This window comes from Eubalaena glacialis, chromosome 6, assembly GCF_028564815.1.
Source record: "Eubalaena glacialis isolate mEubGla1 chromosome 6, mEubGla1.1.hap2.+ XY, whole genome shotgun sequence".
NCBI lineage: Eukaryota > Metazoa > Chordata > Mammalia > Artiodactyla > Balaenidae > Eubalaena > Eubalaena glacialis.
Genome location: NC_083721.1, coordinates 105,394,112 through 105,416,030, shown reverse-complemented (window position 1 = coordinate 105,416,030; position 21,919 = coordinate 105,394,112). Strand labels below are relative to the sequence as shown.

The 21,919-nt window shown below is 40.5% G+C and overlaps 1 protein-coding gene across 1 annotated transcript in view; it reads left to right on the top strand.

Moving 5' to 3' along the window:
• Nucleotides 1-21,919, top strand: part of PPM1L (protein phosphatase, Mg2+/Mn2+ dependent 1L) — a 310,451-nt gene that overhangs the window by 266,315 nt on the left and 22,217 nt on the right. The gene's annotated exons all lie outside the window — the stretch shown is intronic.

Sequence of the window (21,919 nt, the reverse complement as noted above, 5' to 3'; positions counted from 1 at the left end):
ATGATGCCTATCCTGACTGGTGTGAGGTGATACCTCATTGTAGTATTGATTTGCATTTCCCTAATAATTAGTGACGTTGAGCAGCTTTTCATGTGCTTCTTGGCCATCTGTATGTCTTCTTTGGAGAAATGTCTATTTAGGTCTTCTGCCCATTTTTGGATTGGGTTGTTTCTTTCTTTAATATTGAGCTGCATGAGCTGTTTATATATTTTGGAGATTAATCCTTTGTCTGTTGACTCGTTTGCAAATATTTTCTCCCATTCTGAGGGTTGTCTTTTCGTCTTGTTTATGGTTTCCTTTGCTGTGCAAAAGCTTTGAGGTTTTATTAGGTCCCATTTGGTTTATTTTTGTTTTTATTTCCATTACTCTAGGCAGTGGATCAAAAAAGATCTTGCTGTGATTTATGTCACAGAGTATTCTTCCTATGTTTTCCTCTAAGAGTTTTATAGTGTCCGGTCTTACATTTAGGTCTCAAATCCATTTTGAGTTTATTTTTGTGTATGGTGTTAGGGAGTGTTCTAATTTCATTCTTTTACATGTAGCTGTCCAGTTTTCCCAGCACCACTTATTGAAGAGACTGTCTTTCCTCCATTATATATCCTTGTCTCCTTTGTCATAGATTAGTTGACCATAGGTGTGTGGGTTTATCTCTGGGCTTTCTATCCTGTTCCATTGATCTATGTTTCTGTTTTTGTGCCAGTACCATATTGTCTTGATTACTGTAGCTTTGTAGTATAGTCTGAAGTCAGGGAGTCTGATTCCTCCAGCTCCGTTTCTTTCCCTCAAGACTGCTTTGGCTATTCTGGGTCTTTTGTGTCTCCATACAAATTTTAAGATTTTTTGTTCTAGTTCTGTAAAAAATGCCATTGGTAATTTGATAGGGATTGCATTGAATCTGTAGATTGCTTTGGGTAGTATAGTCATTTTCACAATGTTGATTCTTCCAATCCAAGAACATGGTATATCTCTCCATCTGTTGGTATCATCTTTAATTTCTTTCATCAGTGTCTTATAGTTTTCTGCATACAGGTCTTTTGTCTCCCTAGGTAGGTTTATTCCTAGGTATTTTATTCTTTTTGTTACAATGGTAAGTGGGAGTGTTTCCATAATTTCTCTTTCAGATTTTTCATCATTAGTGTGTAGGAATGCAAGAGATTTCTGTGCATTAATTTTGTATCCTGCAACTTTTCCAAATTCATTGATTAGCTCTAGTAGTTTTCTGGTGGCATTTTTAGGATTCTCTATGTATAGTATCATGCCATCTGCAAACAGTGACAGTTTTACTTCTTCTTTTCCAATTTGTATTCCTTTTATTTCTTTTTCTTCTCTGATTGCCGTGGCTAGGACTTCGAAAACTATGTTGAATAATAGTGGTGAGAGTGGACATCCTTGTCTTGTTCCTGATCTTAGAGGAAATGCTTTCAGTTTTTCACCATGGAGAATGATGTTTGCTGTGGGTTTGTCGTATATGGCCTTTATTATGTTGAGGTAGGTTCCCTCTATGCCCACTTTCTGGAGAGTTTTTATCATAAATGGGTGTTGAATTTTGTCAAAAGCTTTTTCTGCATCTATTGAGATGATCATATGGTTTTTATCCTTCAGTTTGTTAATATGGAGTATCACATTGATTGATTTGCATATATTGAAGAATCCTTGCATCCCTGGGATAAATCCCACTTGATCATGGTGTATGATCCTTTTAATGTGTTGTTGGATTCTGTTTGCTAGTGTTTTGTTGAGGATTTTTGCATCTATATTCATCAGTGATATTGGTCTGTAATTTTCTTTTTTTGTAGTATCTTTGTCTGGTTTTGGTATCAGGGTGATGGTGGCCTCATAAAATGAGTTTGGGAGTGTTCCTTCCTCTGCAATTTTTTGGAAGAGTTTGAGAAGGATGGGTGTTGGCTCTTCTCTAAATGTTTGATAGAATTCACCTGTGAAGCCATCTGGTCCTGGACTTTTGTTTGTTGGAAGATTTTAAATCACAGTTTCAATTTCATTACTTGTGATTGGTCTGTTCATATTTTCTATTTCTTCCTGGTTCAGTCTTGGAAGGTTATACCTTTCTAAGAATTTGTCCATTTCTTCCAGGTTGTCCATTTTATTGGCATAGAGTTGCTTGTAGTAGTCTCTTAGGATGCTTGGTATTTCTGCAGTGTCTGTTGTAACTTCTCCTTTTTCATTTCTAATTTTATTGATTTGAGTCCTCTCCCTCTTTTTCTTGATGAGTCTGGCTAATGGTTTATCAATTTTGTTTATCTTCTCAAAGAACCAGCTTTTAGTTTTATTGATCTTTGCTATTGTTTTCTTTGTTTCTATTTCATTTATTTCTGCTCTGATCTTTATGATTTCTTTCCTTCTGCTAACTTTGGGTTTTGTTTGTTCTTCTTTCTCTAGTTCCTTTAGGTGTAAGGTTAGATTGTTTGAGATTTTTCTTGTTTCTTGAGGTAGGCTTGTATAGCTATAAACTTCCCTCTTAGAACTGCTTTTGCTGTATCCCATAGGTTTTGGATTGTCGTGTTTTCATTGTCATTTGTCTCTAGGTATTTTTTGATTTCCTCTTTGATTTCTTCAGTGATCTCTTGGTTATTTAGTAACATATTGTTTAGCCTCCATGTGTTTGTGTTTTTTACATTTTTTTCCCTGTAATTGATTTCTAATCTCATAGCATTGTGGTCAGAAAAGATGCTTGATATGATTTCAATTTTCTTAAATTTACTGAGGCTTGATTTGTGACCCAAGATGTGATCTATCCTGGAGAATGTTCCGTGCCCACTTGAGAAGAAAATGTAGTCTGCTGTTTTTGGATGGAATGTCTTATAAATATCAATTAAATCTATCTGGTCTTTTGTGTCATTTAAAGCTTCTGTTTCCTTATTTATTTTCATTTTGGATGATCTGTCCATTGGTTTAAGTGAGGTGTTAAAGTCCCCCACTATTATTGTGTTACTGTCGATTTCCTCTTTTATAGCTGTTAGCAGTTGCCTTATGTATTGAGGTGCTCCTATGTTGGGTGCATATATATTTATAATTGTTATATCTTCTTCTTGGATTGATCCCTTGATCATTATGTAGTGTCCTTCCTTGTCTCTTGTAACATTCTTTATTTTAAAATCTATTTTATCTGATATGAGTATAGCTACTCCAGCTTTGTTTTGATTTCCATTTGCATGGAATATCTTTTTCCATCCCCTCACTTTCAGTCTGTATGTGTCCCTAGGTCTGAAGTGGGTCTCTTGTAGACAGCATATACATGGGTCTTGTTTTTGTATCCATTCAGCAAGCCTGTGTCTTTTGGTTGGAGCATTTAATCCATTCACATTTAAGGTAATTATCGATATGTATGTTCCTATTACCATTTTCTTAATTGTTTTGGGTTTGTTTTTGTAGGTCCTTTTCTTCTCTTGTGTTTCCCACTTAGAGAAGTTCCTTTAGCATTTGTTGTAGAGCTGGTTTGGTGGTGCTGAATTCTCTTAGCTTTTGCTTGTCTGTAAAGCTCTTGATTTCTCCATCGAATCTGAATGAGATCCTTGCCGGGTAAAGTAATCTTGGTTGTAGGTTCTTCCCTTTCATCTCTTTAAGTATATCATGCCACTCCCTTCTGGCTTGTAGAGTTTCTGCTGAGAAATCAGCTGTTAACCTTATGGGAGTTCCCTTGTATGTTATTTGTCGTTTTTCCCTTGCTGCTTTCAATAATTTTTCTTTGTCTTTAATTTTTGCCAATTTGATTACTATGTGTCTCAGTCTGTTTCTCCTTGGGTTTCTCCTGTATGGGACTCACTGCGCTTCCTAGACTTGGGTGGCTATTTCTTTCCCATGTTAGGGAAATTTTTGACTGTAATCTCTTCAAATATTTTCTCTGGTCCTTTCTCTCTCTCTTCTCCTTCTGGGACCCCTATAATGTGAATGTTGTTGTGTTTAATGTTGTCCCAGAGGTCTCTTAGGCTGTCTTCATTTCTTTGCATTCTTTTTCCTTTATTCTGTTCTGCAGCAGTGAATTCCACCATTCTGTCTTCCAGGTCACTTATCCGTTCTTCTGCCTCAGTTATTCTGCTATTGATTCCTTCTAGTGTAGTTTTCATTTCATTTATTGTATTGTTCATCTCTGTTTGTTTGTTCTTTAATTCTTCTAGGTCTTTGTTAAACATTTCTTGCATCTTCTCTATCTTTGCCTCCATTCTTTTTCCGAGGTCCTGGATCGTCTTCACTATCATTATTCTGAATTCTTTTTCTGGAAGGTTGCCTATCTCCACTTCATTTAGTTGTTTTTCTGGGGTTTTATCTTGTTCCTTTATCTGGTACATAGTCCTCTGCCTTTTCATCTTGTCTTTCTTTCTGTGAATGTGGTTTTTGTTCCACAGGCTGCAGGATTGTAGTTCTTCTTGCTTCTGCTGTCTGCCCTCTGGTGGATGAGGCTGTCTAAGAGGCTTGTGTAAGTTTCCTGATGGGAGGGACTGGTGGTGGGTAGAGCTGACTGTTGCTATGGTGGGCAGAGCTCAGTAAAACTTTAATCCACTTGACTGCTGATGGGGCTGATGTTGGTTGTTTGGCCTGAGGCACCCCAACACTGGAGACTACCTGGGCTCTTTGGTGGGGCTAATGACAGACTCTGGAAGGGCTCACGCCAAGGAGTACTTCCCAGAACTTCTGCTGCCAGTGTACTTGTCCTCACGGTGAGCCACAGCCACCCCCCACCTCTGCAGGACACCCTCCAACACTAGCAGGTAGGTCTGGTTCAGTCTCCCCTGGGGTCACTGCTCCTTCCCCTGGGTCCCAATGCGCACAATACTTTGTGTGTGTCCTCCAAGAATGGAGTCTCTATTTCCCCCAGTCCTGTCAAAGTCCTTCAATCAAATCCCACTAGGCTTCAAAGTCTGATTCTCTAGGAATTCCTCTTCCCGTTGCCGGACCCCCAGGTTGGGAAGCCTGACGTGGGGCTGAGAACCTTCACTCCAGTGGGTGGACTTCTGTGGTATAAGTGTTCTTCAGTCTGTGAGTCACCCACCCAGCAGTTATGGGATTTGATTTTTCTGTGATTGCGCCCTTCCTACCGTCTCATTGTGGCTTCTCCTTTGTCTTTGGATGTGGGGTATCTTTTTTGGTGAGTTCCAGTGTCTTCCTGTCGATGATTGTCCAGCAGCTAGTTGTGATTCCGGTGTTCTCACAAGAGGGAGTGAGAGCACGTCCTTCTACTCCGCCATCTTGGTTCCTGGTCCTGTTCATTATTTAATTTCTTCAGTGGGACACAATACTTTTTTCCTTCTTAACTTTATAAGCAATTGAGAAATAAAACAAAGGAGACAATCAAGTAGCAATCAAAATAACAGCTTCATTTTGATAAAGCTGATTGAGGAACCTGATTTTAACATGACCAGGCATTTCAGGGAAGAGGAAATAGAAATACCTCTTTAAAAGCTGCTCAACCTCATTACTGATCAAGCAAATGCAAATTAAAACCACCATGAGACACCATTTTATCCATATCAGATTAGCAAAAATTAAAAAGCTGGCAATATAAAGTGTTGCTAAAGATGTGGAGCAACAAGAGTTCTGCAGTTGAGCATGTGATTTGGTAGAAGCACTTTGAAAAATAATTTGGCACTGTTTAGCAAAGTTGAAAATGTGCACATGCCATGACCCAACAGACCCATCTTCTGGGTTTTTTTCTTAGAGAAATGTGTATATTTGTATCAGAAGACATGTGCAAGAATATTTGTAGTCAGTTGCTTATAATTAGAAAAGAAAAACTGGAAACAAAAATACTTATCACCAGGAAAATGGATAAATAAATATGGTATGTACAATTAAAGGAATACAATAAATCAGTGAAAATGAATGGATTACAGTTACATATGTCAACATAGGTAAATCTCAAGAATATAATATTAGATGAAAAAAGCAAGTTGAAGAAGAATATATAAAGAAGGGTTCTATTTTTGAAAAGTTAAAACATGACTAAACTAAACAATATATTCCTTAGAGAGCCATCCTTATGTGATTAAACTGTAATGAAAAGCAAGGGAATTGGAAAGACCAACTTCAGGGTGGGAGGGAGCAGGAGGAGGTCAGGGAAGGGCATGCTGAAGTCTTCCCAGTCACTCTGGCGGTGCAGCCTTAGCGCACTGCACTGGTTTTGTAGGATATTTAGATTGCCTTTGGCTGTTGTGGTGCTTAATTGACGTTTTTGTTAGGTCTGAGTATCCTTGATAAGAAAAAGAAAAGGATCTTCTTTTGTTGGTGTGGAGAGAGGAGTTTCAAGCTCCACAACCTCCAGGCAACTGCCCAGACTCCCATCACTCTGGTATCTCATTTACCTATAATTCTTCCATAAATGAGTTTGTGGATTCCTGGCCCACAATAAGGGAAATATCTTTTAATGACTAACAATAAAAATCTGAAACACAAGGGAAAGCCTATACCTTTTTCTATTAAGTGATGAATGAGTTGGCCCTCCTTTGGCACTTGTCAGAACCTCCTGTGGTAGTCAGAACTCTAAGATGGTCCCAAGATTCCAGCACCCTGGTGTACACACCCTGTATAATTCCCTCCCCTTGAGTGTGGGAGGGACGTGCAAATATGCTGGGCTAGTGGCTCCCTTTTTGGGCTATTTCATATGAGCAAGGTGATGGGGCAGTCATCGCCTACTACTCCTGCTGGCTTTGAAGCTACCATGTTGTAAGAGGCCCATGTGACCAGGAACTAAGGGTGACCTCTAGGAGTTGACAGGGACCCCACCCCCACCCCGCCAACAGCCAACAATAAAATGAGAACCTCAGTCCTATAACTTCAAGGAACTGAATTCTGCCATCAACTTGAATGAGCTTGGAGAGGACACCAAGGTCCAGATGAGAACCACAGTTCTGTTGATACCTTGGCTGCACCCTTGGGAGACTCTTGAGCAGAGGACCCAGTAGAGCTATGCCCAGACTCCTGGGACCCACATAAATTGTGCAGTAATAAATGTGTGTTGTTTTAAGCTGCTAAATTTGCAATAAATTGTTACACAGCAAGGGAAAATGACTACACCCCCTATTATTGTATCTAACTGCTGCAAAGCCTAGGCTGCCAACCTGTTTTGGCCCTCCTTTCTTTCCTTTCCTCACATTTCCATAAAGTTATCAGTTTCTCGGTCCAAGCCAGAATTGATATCCTCTTTGATCATGAAAAAGAAAAAAGAATGCCACAGTTGAAAGCCTGTACTCCAGACATCCTGCCTCCGCCTCTCCCCAAGAAACAAACACCCTCATCCTGTGCCAGAGACAGGCTGCCGACACTAACACTGCTCACTAGGCAAGACAAGTCAAATGTCCTTCCTTTTCTCCTACCTTTCCCTTTCTTCCCTTCCTTCAGGAACATTTTTTGAGCAGAAGCTGTGCTGTGTCCCATGCTTGCAGAGATAAAGACAATGCAGTCTTTTTAAGGAGCTCACTATTTAATGGTGGAGACAAATCACCACATGGTAATTTCTGTGCTCTTCGACTAGCAGCTCACGAGTGGGAGAGAGAAGAAGGTAATTATGCTGGAATCTCTTCCTTTCCCTGTGGTCACACACCCACTCTCTCCATTTTCTCATACACACTCATTAGCATCCTATAAAAATAAAATCTTCGGGTTCAGTAGAGGTTGATTCTCTGTTTGAATCACTAAATTGCTGTTCAGAAGTGACGAGGTTCTTTTAAACTGATTTATGAATCATTGCGTAGAAGGAGAGCAGGTTGTGGAGGAAGCAGATTTGGTGTTTAGGCCTGCATTTCCCTGTAAGTTTGAGCCAGGCCATTGATGATATCTTTTGTGCTTTCCAAGGGTGGAGTTTGTTTATCCTAAGTCAGTTGAATGTGATTTCGGAAACACCATCCTGAAACATTAAAAGTGGCAGGAGTACAAAACAATCATTTGTCACTAATGCCTGCAGCTGCTACTGTGGCTGATGCTTCTAGTTTTATAATGAGAGTTTTTTACGCTCGCAGCGCGTCTTAAATCCAGAAATGCTGCGTTCAACAGGACGTCACTCATCAGCTCTTCTGACAATTACGTATTCTAGATCGCAGCAGCATATCTGGGCAATTTCAACCAAAGTTAGATGAATGTGAGGAAAATAAGTTGCTGCCATCCGAAGGAATTTGTTTACAAGTACTTAGAATTTCAAGTTAAAATGGGGTCCTTTCAAAGTCCCTGGATCACAGTTGAGGAAAAGCAAGCACAGAACTAAGCAAACCCAAACATTTCTTCTACTCTTTTAAACCTCAAACCTATGTCTAGTTACTTAGAGGTGGCATTTCTAAAAAAAAAAAAAAAACCCCAAAAAACAAAAACACAATATAAAAACAGTGATAGAAAAGAGCTTAATATTGGCCTTTGGCTCAAGGACTGGTTTTATTGCTGTCCTCTTACCAACGTTCTGAAATAAATTGCTTGATGCCTCTGTGGAGGGAACATTCAGAAGGTGAAGAGGCCCCCAGAGGCATTCTGTTGTTTAAGATTGAGCTTTCCTGACTGTGCTCCGTAAGATATCACATAAAAGTCCGCTTGGGTCGATCCTTTAATTTCGCTTCACAGTGATCATTTTGCTATCCAAGCTTCAACTACGGACACCGTTACTGATGTTGCAACCCTCTGCATCTCCGTCTGCATTTGACTTCAGTTGGATAAATGTGGCCATGTGCTACCATACATGCAGAAACTAGAATGAAAGGGGAAGAGAGAGGCAGCCTCTGCACAACACATACAGTCCAGATTGAGGGGGACCACGTAAACAGCTGCAGAAAGGGCGAGACAATGAAAGGAAACATCACAGACTCCCAGCTGGGGTGCTTAGCTTCTAGCTGACAATTACATTACTTCTACCAGATTTAGTTTTCTAGAGGAACAGATTTGGTGTCTGACACCACGTTTTGCTTCTTAGCAAAGATTATTCAGGATCTCAGGAGATGCCAGAGTAATTTGAAGTATACGTGCTTGTTTTCTTTTTATTTATCTGTAAAACAGCTTCATTGATACATAATTCAAAGACCATAAAATATATGCTTTTGAAGTGTCCAAGTCAGTAGTTCGTGGTATATTCACAGACCACTCTTCAATTTTAGAATATTTTCATCACCCTCAAAAGAAACCCTGTACCCTTTAGTAGCCATTCCCGGTTCTTCCACCTCCGTACCCTCCAGCCCTAGGCAACCACTAAACTACTTTCTATCTCTGTAAGTTTGCCTGTTTTGGACATTTCATATACATGGAATCAATTTGAGATCTCTTGTGGCTGGTTTCTCTCATTTAGCACAATGATGTTTTCAAAGTTCATCTGTGTTATAGCATCTAACAGTCCTCCATTCCTTCTTATAGCTTAATAATATTCCATTGTATGGATATCCACATCTTGTTTATCCATTCATCAATTGATGGACAATTAGGTTGTTTCCACTGTTGAGATATTATGAATACCCAGTATGTAAACTATGTACAAGTTTTTGTGTGGACATATTTTCATTTCTCTTAGGTGTATACCTAGGAGTGCAATTGCTGGGTCTCATGATAACTCCATGTTTAACTTTTTCAGAAACTACTAAACTGTTTTCCAAAGTGGTTGCATCATTTCACATTCCTACCAGAAATGTATGAGGGTTCCAATTTCTCCACATCCTTGCCAACAGATGTTATTGTCTATTTAATTTTACCTGTCATAGTAGGTATGAAGAGGTATCTTACTGTGGATTTCCATTTCCCTAATGTTGAGCATCTTTCTATGTGTCTATTGGCCATTTGTACATCTTCTTTGGAGAAAAGTTTGCCCACTTTAAAATTGGATTGTCTTTTTATTGTTGAGTTGTAAAAGTTTTTTATATATTCTAGATACAAATCCCTTGTCAGATATATGCTTTGCAAATATTTTCTCCCATTCTGTGGGTTGTCTTTCCCTTATTTGTTGATGTCCTTTGAAGCCAAAGGTTTTTAATTTTGAAGTCCAATTTATCTATTACTTGTGTTTTGCTGTTATATCTAAGAAACCATTGCCTAATACAAGGTTACAAAGGTTTACCCCTATGTTTTCTTCTGAGAGTTTCATAGTTTTAATTCTTATATTTAGATCTATGACCCATTTTAAGTTAATTTTTGTATATAATGTGAGGTAAGGATCCACATGGATCCATCTTATTTGTAGCACATGTGGTTATCCAGTTGTCCCACCACTTGAAGAAACTACTTTTTCCCCATTGAATTATCTTGGCGCTCTTGTCAAAAATCAATTGACCATAAGAATAAGGGTTAATTTTTGACACTCAATTCTATTCCATTGATTCGTATGTCCATCTTTATGTCAATATCACACTTTTTTTTTAAACGTTTCTTTAATTAATTAATTTTATTTATATTTATTTTTTGGCTGTGTTGGGTCTTCATTTCTGTGCGAGGGCTTTCTCTAGTTGCGGCAAGCGGGGGCCACTCTTTATCGCGGTGCGCGGGCCTCTCACTGTCGCGGCCTCTCCGGTTGCGGAGCACAGGCTCCAGACGCTCAGGCTCAGTAGTTGTGGCTCACGGGCCTAGTTGCTCCGCGGCATGTGGGATCTTCCCAGACCAGGGCTCGAACCCATGTCCCCTGCATTGGCAGGCAGACTCTCAACCACTGCGCCACCAGGGAAGCCCAATATCGCACTTTGATTACTGTAGCTTTGTAGTAAGTTGTGAAGTTGAGAAGTCTGAGTCCTCCAACTTGTTCATTTTTTAACATGGCTATTCTGGGTCCTTTGTACTACCATATCAATTTTAGAAGCAGCTTGCCAATTCTGGCCCCCCAAAAACAGCTGTATGTAAATCAGTGAAATTATTACGCTCCCTCACACCATACACAAAGATAAACTCAAAATGGCTTGAAGACCTAAATATAAGACATGACACCATAGAACTCCTAGAAGAGAACATAGGCAAAACATTCTCAGACATAAATCGTAGCAATATTTTCTTAGGTCAGTCTCCCTAGGCAAAAGAAATAAAAGCAAAAATTAACAAGTAGGACCTAATCGATCTTAAAAGCTTTTGCACAGCAAAGGAAACCATCAACAAAAAGACAACCTACTGAATGAGAGAAATTATTTGCAAATGGTGACTGACAAGGGCTTAATATCCAAAATACAACTCATACAACTCAATATCAAAAAAAAAAAACCCAATCAAAAAATGGGCAGAAGACCTAAGCAGACACCTCTCTGAACAAGACATACAGATGACCAACAGGCACATGAAAAGATGCTCAACGTTGCTAATTATTAGAAATATGCAAATCAAAACTATAATGAGGTATCACCTCACACCGGTCAGAATGGCCATCATTAAAAAGTCTACAAATAATAAATGCTGGGAAGGGTGTGGAGAAAAGGCAACCCTCCTACACTGTTGGTGAGAATGTAAATTGGTGTAGCCAGTATGGAAAACAGTATGGAGGTTCCTTAAAAATCTAAAATAGAGCTACCATATGATCCAGCAATCCCACTCCTGGGCATATATCCAGAAAAGAGGCAAATTAATTTGAAAAGATACATGCACCCCAGTGTTCATAGCAGCACTGTTTACAATAGCCAGGACATGGAAACAACCCAAGTCCCAGCAACAGACAATTGGTTAAGAAGATGTGGTGTACACACACACACACACACACACACACACAAAATGGAATATTAGCCATAAAAAAGAAGGAAATATTGTCATTTGGAGCAACATGGATAGACCTAGAGAATATCATATTAAGTGAAGTAAGTCAGAGAAAGACAAATATAATATCACTTGTATGTGGAATCTAAAAAATAATACAAATGAATCTATATACAAAACAGGAACAGACTCACAGACATAGAAAACCAACTTATGATTACCGAAAGGGATGGGGGAGGGACAATTTAGGTGTGTGGGACTAACAAACTACTATACATAAAATAGATAAGCAACAAGTATTTACTGTATAGCACAGAGAAGTATATTCAGTATCTTGTAATAAATCTATAATGGAAATTAATCTGAAAAATATATAACTGAATCACTTTGCTGTATACCTGAAACTAACACAATATTGTTAATCCACTATATTTCAATTAAAAAAAACCAAACAAATGCTGCATAGTAGGTATATGGATATTTGTTACATTTTATGTTTTATCCTTGAGGGAAATACTCAACAATAAACATAGATAAAATCTTTTTTAAAGAAATGTCATCAAGACTGGTTTTCACACAAGCCTGAAGGAGCCCAAAGAAGGAACCCACTGAGGAATTAAGAGAAGAGAGCCTGAAAGTGCCATTGGATGTAATTTACATTCACTCATTAACAGATGATATTTAACTGCCTTCTAGGTGCACTGACAAGAGTCTGCCCTGCCCTGAACTGGGTGCTCACTCTTTGGTGAAGGGTCCAACAAGTAAGCAGGTGTGTGTGGAATAGCTTCAAGAGAGCTAAGTGCTAAGTGCTAGGGGAACTTTCACAAAAAAAGGGCTTTTAATCCACAGTTGGTGGGGAAGAGCTGGGAAGACTTCTCAAAGAAGGTACTATCTTAGCTGAGCTTTATAAAGAATGAATAGGAGTTGGTAGGGAGGTGTTTCATGCGGGGTAAAGTGTACTTGACAAACCAGTTTGTAACCAGTCTAGAGGTCAGGGAACAACGTAGTGAGTGGTGCAAAAGGACACTTGGGGGTCACATAGGCCATGCAAAGGGATGGATTTAAATCCCATAGACTGTTGTTTTTTGGAGGATCTTAAGATGAGGAAATGACAGGGCAGAAAGGCAGTGATTATAACGTTTAAGATTCTGGCCTCTGGAGCCAAGGGCTGGAGTCTGGTATCAAATTCTGTCTCTGAAACTTACTACCTGTGTCACCTTAGACAGGTTCCTTAAGTTCTCTGTGCTTCGGTTTCCTCATCTGTAGAATGGAGATATGTATCTCACAAGCTGTTCTCAGCTTTAAATAAGTTCATTCATGTCAAGCACTTACTTAGAAGTATGTCTGACCACAGAAAAAGTGCTTAGCAATTGCTAGGAAGTTCAAGCAATTTTTATGTAAAGATTAGATAATGTTTTAAAAAGATGGCTGTGTATGGGGTGGAGGTGGGTCTGGGAGTGGGAAGGTTGCAGGCCAAGAGGCCTTTCTTTAGTCAAGGTGTGGGCCTAGGAGCAGCGGTGTCAGCATCGCCTGGGAATTTGTTAGGAATGCAGATTTTCTGGAATAGGGCCTAGCAATGTAGGGTTCAGCAAGCCCTCCAGGTGAATCTTATGTGCACCCAAGTCAAAGCACTGGTGTAACTGAGATGAGAAACTGATTAAAACATAACTATGTGGAGGGCTCCTTGTGGCCTACATACCAAACACTTACTCGTTTAAGCAACGAATCAGATGTTATCCGTATTTTACAGATGAAGAAACCAAGGCTCAGAAAGGCTAAGGTCCTTACTCATAACCACACAGCTATTTAGTAGAAACCCTAGGAATCAGACCCCAAACTGATGCTTTTAGCCACTATGTTCTTCTTCTCCTAATCAGAGAGTGCCAAGAGGAAAGGGGGAATTTCAGAGATAGTAAAGTGATAGAATTAACAAGACTTGCTGGGTAATTAGCTCTGGGCACAGAGGGCGGTATCACTGTTGACTCCTAGGTCTCTGAATTTGGATTAATGTTGATGCCATTCTCTGATTCGGGCTAAATCAATAGGGAGCAAGGGTAAAGCAAAGACATTTTAAAATTAATTTTTAAATGTTTAAAATAAATTTCTGAGGTCTCTGTAGGAAAACAGAGTGCAGAGTCCTGATAGGTTGGATATTCGAGCTGGAAATACAGATTTGGCAGACAGAAGGATACCGGCGGGTGTGGCTGCAGGTGGGGATGTGGCTGGGACCATCCTAGGCAAGTACAGAAGACAGGAAAGGGGACCAAGGACAGGATGATGGGAAACCAGTGGAGGAAGAAACTTCTGCAAAGTAGACTGTAAAAGGATGCTGAGCAGAGATAAAGGAGGAAAGGGAAAGAGGAGGGGCCCAGAAATCCAGGAGAAAAATCAGCTCCAGGTTGGCACAAAGAGGAGCTAGATTAGCGTCAGCTGTTACTAAGAATCCCAGCCATACTGCAAAGCAGAATCTGATAACCATCCCTTTTCCTACCGTCCTTCCCCTGTGAGTAAACTAGGGTACATGACACCAAAGACAGAAAGGCTCCCCCAGATGGCAGAATGTTAGGAGAGGGTGCCCTAAGCCTGAGGCGGTCATTAATAAAAAATTATCAGCGTGCTGACAGAATGTCAGTGCGCATGCCCTACAAAATTTTAGCTGGTGGGATTGTACTCCTTAACATGCGACTCCATGTAATAGCAGTACTCCTGATGGACTCTGGTCAGTGTGGATTCAGGGAGGTCATCTGTACTAATAGAAGTCTAATTCATCACATTCAATGGACTTGTGGTTTTATATTATACTCACAGTGCCATTAAGCATTTATAGTGATCATTTGCTTATTGTTTACTCATCTCAATTCTAGCCTCAGAGCCAGCACACAGAAAACACAACACCGAATTATACAGTCTAACGGCAGTTCATGTGAAAGGGCGGATATGGATTTGAAGTCTCACACAAAGGGAAATAGCACTTATTGAGTGTTCCTCATGGCCAACATTTTACAGAGGTTATCTCATTGTGTCCTCTGAAGCACCCTCGCAGGCAGTTATGCGAAAGAGCCAGATTTAGTGAGCAAATGAGGAAGTTGAGTTTCAGAGGGCTAATAGCGTGCCAAGGCCAGGGTTATACAACTAGTAAATAAGGAGCTAAGATTTGAAACTCCTGCCCACCTCACGCCAAAGCTTAATTATTTCCACTAATGATGCCAAAATGGAATCATATGAAATCAACCTGCACGCCTTAGAATGATGTTGTAACATTCAAATAAATAAGGTACGTGAAAGCACTTAGACAAGAAAGCTATATGCAAGCAGGATATTTTTAATTTCCACTATTAACATCAAAAGTAGTATCTGAAAGCATAAAAGACACTTCACAATAATCTCTAAAAGTACATTCTTGATGGCCCCCCAAGAAAAGAATTTTAATATATTACCATTTTCTCTTGACTTTGCTGTTTATCACTACCCCCAGAGCTCATTTTTATACATACCATTTTGTGGAAACCATCTCCCCACTCTACTGTCACACACACACCCCATAGCATTTCTCCCTTCCTGGCTATTCTGCTGGGATAGAGGGCAGTACTGGTGAAGAGAAACCAGAAGAGAGTGAGCCTTTAACCTCTCTGCCTCAGCAACTATTTAATAAAAGGATGTGACTTGATTATATTCCTGGTATCAGTACCCCACGCCACCTCCCACCCTGTGGCCTCCCTGGGGTCCTGGGAAACCATGGAGAAAAGACTGGGCCCAAGCTGGCCCGTGGAAGCTTGGGAGACTTTCTTGAGCTCCTGCCCGCTGACACCATGAGAGCACACCATGAGCTGTTTCATGCCTATCTCAGACAAAACCTTCCAAACTCTCTCCTGTTTTCCATTTTACGATAACCTCTCCATCATTTCCCAATCAGCAGCCTCCTCCTGTCACCATTACAGTCATATCTATTAGCAGGAGATACAGAAGTAGGAATTTAGGTATTTAGAGAACCACCAGTTAGAGTCAGACTTGTAGATGGGCCCAAGCTTCCAACAATTTTGCTTCCAAATGTGTTTTTCAAAGCTATATATGTCCTGCCCCATAAATAGAATCCATATATCAAAATCCTAAGTTACATGAAATGAAAGAAAGGTGGTCCCTAATGTACTTACTATATTGTAATCACAACACAGGTTATAGAAACAGCCCCCCCTTGAACCAGAAAGGAAGGTTTCCAGAGGTCATTCATTTGGTGTAATCCATCAGACCTCAGAAAAGGAATAGGATGTCAAACAAGACTTCCGAGTAAAAGAACAGGAGAAAGAAATCTTAGGCAAGTAGACTCGTCCGTAAAGACTATATCCCAGTCTCCCTCCTGAAATGGGGACCCAAAATGATTCACGCCCCATTCTGTTTCTTTACCTTCATAAGCTGCAACCGCTGAGGTCCCTTCCAGCAGAAATTCAGGCAGGTGAGAGGCTTGTGTTTCTGAGAAGTACTAAGGAAGAATCAGATGCCCTTTATCTGTCTAATTAGGCAAGAGGTCAGATGTAGTTAAGGCAGAAAGTTCAGGAAGATACCACAGGTGCAAGCTGGCAGTAAAGGTGACCTTGTAGTGATGTGGAAAGGAAACCACAGGGAGCAAACAACCACTGAGCAACGACTACGTGCCAGATGGTTTCTCAGGCCTTGCTATGTGTTACTGAAACCAAGAGAGCTTGGTTCACTTGCCTGAGGGCATTTAGCTAGACTGCGAGGCCAGGCTGTCCGATCCAAAGCTCATGTTCCTTCCATGACACTCTTCCCTGTTTTTGTTGATGGCAGCCATGTGTTCTGCATCCTGAAGCAGCAACAGCAACGCTCTGTGATAAGGGTTCAGCCTATTTAGCTCACCTGCTGATGGTGCCGTCACATCCGAAACAGCTTTTCTGTCAAGGGGCCATGGAGTGTGGAATTGGGCAACAAGGGTGCTTCAGTAGCATCTTTCTCTGCCTAGGGGAAAAAGGGGAAGAGATAGCAAAGTCTAACAGAGCTGGCCTTTTCTCCCTTTGTCTCTCTCCCACCTTTAATTTTCCCCCAGCCTGTTTTATTTTAGGGCTTGAACACAAGAGGCCAATTTTTAAAGTACTTTCTTGTAGTAGTGTCAGTAGATTTAACCAAATGGGTAAAGTGGAGCCCGTCCCTTTGCCCATGAGTGGAAGCAATGAAATTGCCTCCATTCCATCCTGTTGGGTTGGGTATCCCAGTATTTTAAAGAGAGTTCCGGGCTTCCCTGGTGGCGCAGTGGTTGAGAATCTGCCTGCCAATGCAGGAGACACGGGTTCGAGCCCTGGTCTGGGAAGATCCCACATGCCGCGGAGCAACTAAGCTTGTGCACCACAACTACTGAGCCTGCGCGTCTGGAGCTTGTGCTCCGCAACGTGAGAGGCCCGCGCACCGCGATGAAGAGTGGCCCCCGCTTTCCGCAACTAGAGAAAGCCCTCGCACAGAAACGAAGACCCAACACAGCCATAAATAAATAAAATAAATTAATTAAAAAAAAAAAAGAGTTCCTACTCTCGCTTTGGTTCGTTGTCCATCACTCAACAGGTCACCCCTGAGCAATTTGTGAACACCCAAAGTGACTCACAATTTTATTACAAGGACTGTCCTTAGACATAAATGGAGTTAGTCATCACCTACCTGATACACTTTGAAAAACACAAGAAAGATTCCCTTACTCACATACATAGATCCTACTGGTATATGACAATCCCTGAAATCCTACCATTGCAGATTCCTAACCTTGTGTTGGTAGATCAAGTTTCTATTATTCAGTGTTCACCTAACATCTAGGATCTTCAAACCAAGGTAATAGAAATCCTAAGGCGGACGGGAGTGGGCGGTGGAGCGGATGGTGGAAAGGGAAGGGGTAGAAAAGTGGGAGATTTTGGAGGCTTGGAGCATTGTTGCCTTCTGTGTGCAAACAGACCCGAGTAGAGTGGCTCAGTAGACAGAAAAGCCTTAGTGTTGGGTGCTGGGGAATGGGGTTAAGGTCCCACACCCAACCCCACTGTCACCCCCAAGGAGGAGAGAGAGTATGAGATCCTCTGAGACAAAATCAGCCCATCTCACAGTTTTGCTTGAGCATGCTTCTCCTTATTGAATAGGTAAGGAACCTAAACTAAAAGAAGTGGCAGGCAATGCAGGAAGCTCTCAAACTTGATGTAACACATGTGGAGTTTTCATGGTTTACGTGGTAAAGGCCCCCTTGGCCAAAAGGGGAAAGAGGTAATTCTGAGAGAAGTAACTATTGCTTTCAAGTCTCTAGCAAGTTGTTTTGACTGTCTTCACAAGTGCAGAGGGTTTGTTGTGTCTCATCATTTAAAGGCAAGATACTTACAGCTTCTCTTTGTTGTTGATAGAGAAATACTTGCTGAAAGAATGAATCAAAAGAATAGGAGATGCAGGATTCTCATGACATGAATGGGAGAAGTACAAGGCTAAAACTTACCTCATCTCAGAATGATTGGTGTATTTCTCTACTGAATAAGATCATGTCTTGGATGGATATAAATGGCGATTCTTGCTAGGAATACCAGAGTTAAAGTGACTACACAGATCGTTCCATTTTCCCAGTTCCAGGACATCCTAATGGATGATTTTGCCATCTTCAGGACATCCTTCAGGTTTGAACACGTTAGTCTCTTTTGCAGTGCTTTTTGATTTATAGTCTCACACACTCTGAAAGGGTTGTGGCAGTCCAGCCAGCTGATTTCAACATTTCTTGGTTGTCTCCAGTTAATAGGCTGTACATGTGATGTTCTCTTTTATTTTCATCACCAGAAACCACAGAAATAAAAGGGAAGTGGTATTTCAGCAAGTCTGAATCAAGCTGAGTCAGATTTCCTAAGGAAGAGAAGATCAGAATCTACTTTGACCTGTTCTGTCTTAAATACAGAACTACTTTGGGGACAACATTAATTATTTAAGTCAGTGAGGGGGTATAGAGATCTTCCATGATCATCCTCTTTATGCGATATACTTACTGACTTGACATATCTTTATTGATAAGTTGTTCACCTCTGGGGATGGCTGGTTATGAGTGCATATATGGAGTAGTAATATAGGGAGAAACTGGAACTTAAAGATTTGGATTTAAGTACAGAAGACCAGACCCCGTAGAAGTTAATATCATGGACCTCCGATCCAGGGTACCTGAGTGCAAGTCCCATCTTCTCTCTTTAATACCTGTGTAACCATGGGCAAATTCCTTAACCTCTCTGTGTCAGTTCCTCCATTTGTAAGGTGGGGATAATGAGAGTATTAGTAGTTGAGTTGCTGTGAGGACTATGGGAATTAATATGTTAAAGTACTTAGAACAATGTTTGGTACAGAGTAGATGCTCAATAAATGTGAGCTGTTATTTTTCAGTAAATGGTGAATTTTGCCTAGATAGTCATAGAGTTTGGTTAAGTCTAGCCTGTCTCCTGCTGGTTAAGACATTGCAGAGCTTGGGGGAATTTTTGATACAGAGTATGGATTCCTTCTTGTTTATCTATTTTTTTTTCTCCTTTTTCATGTTTCCTTCAGTCCCTTTGCCTAGTTATTATCAACCTGTGGTCACCAGTCAGGGCATTCTACATGCATTTAATACTGGAAATTCAAAGGGCTTTCAGAGCAGAGATCCATGGTTTTAAGGGATTTCTGTTAAAGCTAAAAAGATACTTGACAAGTCCATTTTTCCTGCCAAGAATATAAGTGGCTAACACTTATATTCTTGTGTCCATTTCTTCAGCAAGATGCTAAGTCACATCACCTCACATAAATTTATAGCAGAGGGCTAGTTTTAGGTTGCATATAAGTTAGTATAGTTGAGAGTTTTATTTTTCTTTTAAAAAGCAAAGTTGATTACATCCTAACACCTTTTCATTCTTTACTGTAAGCACATCTCCTTGGTGTGTATTATAATCCAGTTTCTCCTCTTCAGTAATTAGTCTGAAAATCATGTGAAAAGTCTTCCATTTTCTTCAGTGGTTCTGCCTCTTATCAATTAAGAGACAGCCTTGAGGACTCTCCTGGGGAAATGATTCAGGTTCTTGGTGCTCTGCCCTCTTAGAAAGCAGAGTGACTGAGTGGGGAAGCCGTAAGGAGGAGGCATGGATTTTTTTCATTTGAAGCTATTTTAGCATTGGAACTTCCAAGGTTCAATTTCTCTTGGAATTTTATGAGGCTCATACCTCACTGTATTTTAAATTTCTACGATTTGGTAAATTTAGGTAGAAAGCATTGAACAAAACTGCTTCCCATCTGCTGAGCAAAATGGAGCCTGAATTAAATAAATTTCTCCAGTATAAATGCTAAAATCTGATTTCTGCAAGCCTTTGGATCTTTAAACGTTGACTTCCAGAAAGTTGGTCCTGGATCTCAAGCAACATCTACTCCCTTTGGAAACTGGGTATAAACCTACCAGGTTTGGGTCTAAGATGGGTTATTCCACTTGTGTACCCTCTCTAAGGCGATAAGGATGTGCCAGAGTTCATGATCATACTTTGAAAACTGTTAGCTGGCCAGTGGCTTGGTGCTTAGTGAAATACATTCTTTTATCTCTGGGTAACCCTTTACTTTCTTCTTTATATTAAGATATTTCTTTCAAGGAGTGACAGTTCAGCAGTTTTTAATCAAAATTTTGAAGTACAATACATAGTTTTAAAATTGTTTCTAAATCATAGCCTTAGAGATTTAATTAGTAAGTAGTGCTTAAACACTCCTCCTCCTTTTTCAAAACTCCTCAGCTGGATGTCTTCCAGCCATCATAACAAAGGACTGATATAGCATGTGCTCTTAAGTTTTTCAAGGCTGGGAATTTCCCATTACACATTACATTTGCAAGCGAGTAAGAGCACGTGTTCCCTAACTCTCTATAAGATTAAACATATGAACTGAAAATAGACCAAAATTAAGTACAGTAATTGACTAACTACAGTGCTGAAATGGGGCAGTATAGCATATGGTGGAAATCTTTACTATTAATTAAGTAATCACAGAAAATTCCATATGGATGATTTGTGAACATTCTAAAGTCAAGTTGGGAATGCTTCTTTATCATGTTTTCTTTCTAAACATAATTTTCTTAAATAGCATGTGGGTCTATATAATCATATTTGCAGCTCGACAATGTTTGAGAGCTTTGACATTTCTTAATGTCACTAATTTCCATATTGAGATTTGACATATTTGGACTTATGTTAAATCAGATGTCCTAGTCATCATCATAATAAAAGAATATTTTAAAAATCCTTCTCAAGTATAGAAGAGAAAAAAATCCCCTTTCATTCATTTATTTATTCAACTCCCCCCACCCCATACACACACATGCATAGACACATAGAGCATCCATACATACACGTAATCCAAGCCTTCCTCCCGACCAACTTTGTCTGGCTAACTCCTATTCATCAGTCAAAACTCAGCTCATGGGCTTCCCTGGTGGCGCAGTGGTTGAGAATCTGCCTGCCAGTGCAGGGGACATGGGTTCGAGCCCTGGTCTGGGAGGATCCCACATGCCGCGGAGCAACTAAGCCCGTGTGCCACAACTACTGAGCCTGCGCGTCTGGAGCCTGTGCTCCGCAACAAGAGAGGCCGCGACAGTGAGAGGCCCGCGCACCGCGATGAAGAGTGGCCCTCGCTTGCCGCAACTAGAGAAAGACCACGCACAGAAACGAAGACCCAACACAGCCAAAAATAAAAATAAGTAAATAAATAAATAAAAATTTAAAAAAAAAAACTCAGCTCAGATATCTGCTGCTCATATGATTGCAGGTGGGCTTCTGTGCTTGCCTCTCTCAACTTTGGCCATCATAGAATTGTTTTTCTATTCTCTCCCCACTGACACCCCATTAAACCGTGACTTCTTCACGTAGAGACTACATCTTTTGCTTCTGAGTCCCCAGCTCGTGTCAGAATGTCTGCTAGCAGAAACTGCTTCTTAAAAGCCTGCTAAATGAATGAATAACTTCAGCCTCTAGGCTAGCTAGCAGAGGAGTTCAGAGGCTAAATAAGCATCATTTATAAACTCAGCCAGAACCTTGTTGCAGCCAGAGTGGCAGAAACCCAGCAAGTCGACAACAATGCCACCCTGGGGTTTAGAGCTCCTTCCGGGGCTGTATGAGGCCAAACCAACACGGAAACCACATGCTGAGATGCCCTCCCACCTCAGGTCCCCGCTGCCTAGCAGTTTTGCGCTGTCTGTAGGCCACAACCAACTTTCTGTGTGTGGCTCCTACAAACTTTTTGCTTATTCGGGAACTCCAAAAAGTAAAAT